Genomic DNA, 6,452 nt, shown 5'->3' on the forward strand with positions numbered 1-6,452 from the left:
TATAAAAGATTCAATACCATGTATTATAACACTTAAGAGTGAAACTGACTCTGGTACAAGACCTATGTCATACCTAACTCCCTAACTGCTGAATACATACTCCTTATTCTTGCCCTCTGCACATGAGTGAATATCATCCTAAAATGTCATTCCTTTAACATGCTTGGATGCTAAATTCCTATGCTCTGTTCTCTGTCCAGCTTCTTATAGAGGCATCTGTCTATATTGTATTTGTTTTCCACACACCTGATAAACTCCCAGGTTCCAATATCTTCTCCAGATACCTTGATTCAGATTTTTATATCTTGTCTTTTTAGAATGTATATTCTTCAGGGCAAGGTCTGTTCATATGTTTGTACAGCTCCTAGCCCAACCTAGTTGTGGCACTTCATTCGCTACTACAATATGAATGTCAAATATTTATTTTGTTAATTTTGCATGCTAACACAGACAGTTCCTTAATTAACATTTCTAATGACTAATCTGCCTTCTTCTAAATGAGTGAAAAATAAATGCCAAAACAAAAGACAAATGCATTGCTAAATTAAAAAGCACATTCACGCATGGGATTAGAAGAACAAGAATTAAGATTTAAATCCAAGCAGTTTTGTGTAACAACGCTGTCTAACAGCATTATTTCTATGATTCACTGAGAACAATATGGCAAGGGCAGGTCACAGGATCATCGTGACAACTAACTTTTTCATATTAGTCTGAATCTATTTATATGTATTTTCTTCTGTTTAACATGACAGGACATGACAGTAACAAGTCTACAACAGAAACACAAAGAAATTTGTTCTGGGAAGACAATGTATAAAAAAACATTTTATAGATTACAATGCTCATTTTCTGAATACATGGCTATTTTAGAAAACACTGTGGGCTGATGCTTATTCACTGTGCTCAATTTTTGAAGTATTTGCATTCATGAATCAGTGTTTGATATTGTAAAATAAAATATAAATATGTCAAAGGAGGCAATTTGAATGTGAACATAGGAATTTAAGCCCTAGTACTGTCATCTCTGAAGTCTTCAGTTCATGTTCATCATTTTTTGATCATCAAGCACAAATTTTCATTTATGTCAACATTGTATTTTATCTAAAACACTTTTTAAAAAGTTGATAAATGCATGGTGGCAAAAAGCATGACGAGATTAATAAAGTACTGAGTTTATTTTTATTTTCAGAAACAGAATTGTTCTCAGTGAATCAGAGAAATAAATGCTGCTATATGACTAAATTCTGCCTTCAGATGTATACCCTGTTTAAGTTACTGGAAACCTTGAGCATGAATCTAATGGTAAAATTTGACCCTAAATATTTTAGGACCTCCGAATAGGCAGGTACCAAACTGCCTGTGTCAGGATCAGGCATCTTCCCCTAAACAGGGAAGATATCATTTTCTTTTTCTCACCCTAACAGAAATAGCTCTCCTTTAAGTGTTCAATGCACACAGATAAAACAAGCATGTAACAAAATACACTGTAGTGTAAGGCAAATCCATACTTAAAGGTTTTCCAGTCCAGCAATACTAGGAATGCTAAGGCTTTCCCTCTCCTGACATTTCTACCCACTCTGGGTATGTCTACACTGCAATTAAAAACTCACAGCTGGCCCGTGTCAGCTGACTTGAGCTTGGGCTAAGGGGCTGTTTAGCTGCAGTGTAGACATTCAGGCTTGCACTGGAGCCCTGGCTCTAGGAAGTGTGAGGATCCCATAGCTCTGACTGCAGCCTGAGCCTGAATGTCTACACCACAACTAAACAGCCCCTTAGTTCAAGCCCTTCAATCCAGAGTCAACTGGCATGTGCCATCTCTGGCTATCTAACCGCAGTGGTAGACTTACCCTCTGTAGCAAAATTAATATTCCTTTAAGTACTGCCTGTGGTGCAATATGCCCACTTTATAACTGATGCAGCAAGACATGATGGATAAGAGCACAACTCAGTGAGCATGTCACGTTATATTACAAATGGAAAGAAAAACCACTTTGGGGTTAAAAGCAGGTACAAGCAGATAATTGCCCATGAAATGTGTGCATTTCCCGTCTCCAGTGGATTGATGAGGAAAGAGGCTTTTGAGACTGCTAGCACATCTCTACTATTAGACCAAAGTGACAAAACAAGCTTTCAGGGCAAGGGCCTTATTCCAGTGCCCTGTGTAGCTCTCTAGATTTAGCATCACTTGAAAGAAAGTGTACAGATGTACAAATTTTTCTTATAGCCTCCAAAGATTGTTCTCTCCAGTCTGGTAATCACTTTTGTGGCCTTCGCTTCACTTATACAGCAGATCACCTTCGATCTCAGTGACCTTGACAATTGTTCTTTCACATAGAGGAACTATTTCTACAGCAATTGTTCTTTCACATAGAGGAACTATTTTTCAAATACTTCTCCATTGTTTTTATAATAAATAGACTACTTTTCAGCATGCAGCAAACAGCAATTTGTTTTCCACCTTCAGTATTTCTCTTCAACATTCTTTTGACTTTACTTATCATGGGCATACTGAGTTAGTGAAGACCCAAACAAGAATAATTAGTTTTTGACAGAAAATTACTACTTAAAACCAATAGCCACCTGTATTTCTTTCATTGTTTGATACCTATGAAGTATTCCATGCAGTTATACAATACTGGATATCATTTAGCTGTCTCACTTTTTCTTTGCCCCATGGTGGGGTTATCATTAGGGAGCTGGTGTTTCAATTCCTTTCAAGTGTCAGGTCACATGCTAGGTATATTACAGACTAGGAGCTAAGCATTTTGAGTGCTTCAGATGGTACATTTTGAAAGTTTTAGCACTTTTGCTCCCATTAAATAGTCACATCTAATATCAATGGACTGGTAGGACTTGCAGAAGTCAAAGGCTGCAGGTACCGTAGTTACAAAGTCCAGGTTAGACAAGGTGTACAGTTAATTTCTAGATGAAGCCCCTTGGAAGAGACAATAGATGGGTTCAAAATAAATCTGCTTTGTACCCAACACCCCCCCACACACACACACACACAAAGCAAATGGTGGGTGTAAAGAACCTCCTGCTGAGGTTTAGTATCAAAAATACCCTTCAAGGCCTGCCCTCTCTTTAATGGAAATAAAGCCATAAACTGTTATTCTCAGAGACTTGGGCTTGGGTTTGGGTTTTCCTCCAGTAGTCTGCAAACTGTTAGAGCCATGTTAGTAGGGGTATTGTCACAGGTCGCCAAAGCAAGGTGTCTTGTGCCCTTTGTTAATCCTGTAACAGTTAGTTGAAGTTCAACTCAAAAATGGCCAGCTGGGCTTTTAACTCCACAACAAAATAAACGGTTTGTTGCAAACTTCTATCAAATGTACAGTAGGGTTGTGAGGCCCTGATCCAGGTTTTGGTACTCTTGGTCACTCCTCCAGCCCCAGTTACATCCAGAATTCCTCTTTAGGATAAGCAGACAAACCTTCTTATCTCAACTGGTGGATTCTGAGTGGGTACTGCCTCCTCATGGACCTTCAAGCTGCTGGAGGACCAAAGCTTGTTGGTTCTGCTGATAGCAGAGCCTGAGTTGCTTCTCTAGGCAGTGCCCACAGGTCTAAACTCCCTCTTTCCCAGGTACACTTTTCCTGTGGGCAGGTGTGTCAGGGAAGCAACACCTCCAACAGGGAGCAGAGAAGGACTGGTGCATTTTCACAGGCACATTTTCAGTGTGAAAAAAATATTGTCCTCTGGTCTGCTGTGTCAAATCCTTTCAGTTAAATGATGATAGCTCCTGCTTCTGACCTGTGGCTTAGGCATTCCATGCAGCCTCTGCTCAGATACTTGACTCTTTACCAAGCACTGCCCCTGTTTTGTAGAAAGTGAGTTCAGTAGCAATGTCTGTGATGGCTGCAGCTGCAGTCTCTCATTGGTGAGCATACTCCAGCTTCTGTTGGCACCATTACTGCCAACTTTCCAGGTTCTTTTGCACTGCTTTGGGCGTATTTAGAAAAAAAACACTTTATGTGAACTCTTTAAAATGCTTCTTTTATGGCCTCTCCTGCGTCTGTTCCACGGTTAGATGTGATACAGGATGGTCTTACTTGATCCATGCTCTACAGCTATGTGTATGCAGGCTGACACTTATGAAAACTTTAGTTGCATTTTAGAACCCTTAATTTAGGGTTTTTTTGTTTTCTAAATATCTTGACCTTGGAGCAAATTGGGGTACTATGCAAAAAAATCCTTATTCTGCAAGTTGTGGAGCCCCTCCCACAAGAATGTGTTCAGTTCTCATTGAAGTCAATGAGATGATGATGCTTGGCACCTTGAAGGATGGGCTTCTTCAAGTATTCAATCTATTTCTATCCCTTTGATATATTATGACATCTTGAATATCAACTCTGTCTCTCTCGCTTGGGGGCAAATCTTAGTCCTATTGAAGTATATAGGGCATTTTCCTGGGACTAGGATTTGGGTTCTCCTGCTTCCCTCACAAGAGATGCCCTGAGTTCAGTACACATCCATAAAGCAGGGAGTGTTTTGTTCTGCTTTTAATACTAATCACTTCTGTCACTACCACCATCATGACAAAGCATTTCTTATATGGCTGTGTGCTATACAGCACATTGATTCAAAATGTAGCAGGGAATGCTCAAAAGGAGCTAGAGAGACAAGTTGGGTGAAGTAATATCTTTTATTGGACCAACTTCTGTTGGTGAGAAAGACATGGTTTCGAGCTTACACAGAGTTCTACTTCAGCTCCTGAAGTAAGCTCAAAAGCTTGTCTCTCTCACAATCAGAAGTTGGTCCAATAAAATATATTGCCTCACCCACCTTGTCCATCTAATATCCTGGGACCGACAACATCATTGCATAGAAAAGCAGCTAGACAGTCTCATTTAGGTGAGTTAACTCTGTATTATCTGTACCTTCCTAACTTCACAGTTTGGGAACAATGTGGCCAAATTCATCAAGAATTCTAATATCATCCTCACTGCTGGTGTCTTCCAGTGACAGTCTACACATGGTACATCATTCTCTGATTTCCACATGGTACAATCCCACTGAATTCCTTGGATTGCGTCTAATGCAAATGAGGGCACATTTTAGTTAATGCTTTGTTCAGCAATCACTGTCAATTAAGTGGTATCCATTTAGGAAACAGTCCACAATGCTGGCACATTCTTTAATTACTCTAAAAAGATTTGGGGATCATATCAAAATCCAGCTAAACAAAAGCCTTCTATGTATGAGCTCATTTAAGACATACAGATTGGATAAATATATTTTATTCATGATTGAAGGTATTTAACTTGAAAATATGAGAACATGAACACATTAATCCAACTATAACATTGATATCGGGTCACATTCCCTTGAAATCAATAGGGTTTTATCTGCTTTTGCCAGCAGCGGCTTTGGTTCATCATGCACAATGATACCAGTCAGGATTTTGTTATTTCCTTTTAAGTTAGCCATATTGAAATCCTTTGCCTTTTTAAAGAGCATCATTAGGCAATTTTAAGAACATAACGGCCACACTGGCTCTATCTGTCTCAGTATCTTGTCTTCTGACAGTTGCCAATGGCAGATGCTTCAGAGGGAAAAGAAGAGAAGAGAGAAATTATGGAGTAATGCATCCCTAGTCATGCCCTCCCAACTTCTGTCAGCCAGACGCTTAGGGATACCCAGAGCATGGGTTTGCATCCCTGACCATCTTGCCTAATAGCCATTGATGGACCTGTCCTCTATGAACTTATCTAAATCTTTTTTTAAACCCCATTATACTTTTGACCTTCAACATCCCCTGGCAATTCCACAAATTGACTGTGTTGTGTGTTGACTTTGGCTTGTTTCAAACCTGCTATTAATTTCAGTGGGAAGGGGCTGAGTAACCTTTGTCTTTTAATCCCACTTATATTCAGGTTCCTTACCAGCGGGTCCCACTTGACCCAGAACCCCCTTCTGAAGCCTAGGCCTCTTATCAGCTGCGGGAAGGATCTCTCCTCTTGGGATGAAGTTCTCACAGTGAGCTGGGATGCTGCAAACCAGATGCTACGTCATGCTATGCCCCCTAGGCCTAACTGAACACTGACAAATGCATAGCTTGGAACCAGTCTGGCTCACCTGTGTGTTAGCTTTGCTAAAATAGATTTTAAGTTGATAAGAATGTGTTTAGGCTGGATTAAATGCTTATAGGATGCTGCATGTGTTCATCTCACTTACAACATCTTGGTATAAAGTTATATTGAGTGTTTGCATTGCAAACCTCTGTAATTGTGTCACTTGTCAAACAGAAAAGAAGCATTAATTAGTGTAAAAGTTCTGGTCCTACACACAAGGCCCATTGAAACCAAATGAGTCGTTATGAAACAAAGGACAAAGACTTTGTTGATTTTGCCCCCCCCGCACACACACACACCAATGAAGAGGAGACAGAACAGGTCCCAGTGTCTATCAGTTTGAAGGCTGGGGGAAGGGAATAAAAATGCCTGACCAGA

The sequence above is a fragment of the Natator depressus genome, chromosome 2, assembly GCF_965152275.1.
Source record: "Natator depressus isolate rNatDep1 chromosome 2, rNatDep2.hap1, whole genome shotgun sequence".
NCBI classification, from domain to species: Eukaryota; Metazoa; Chordata; order Testudines; family Cheloniidae; genus Natator; species Natator depressus.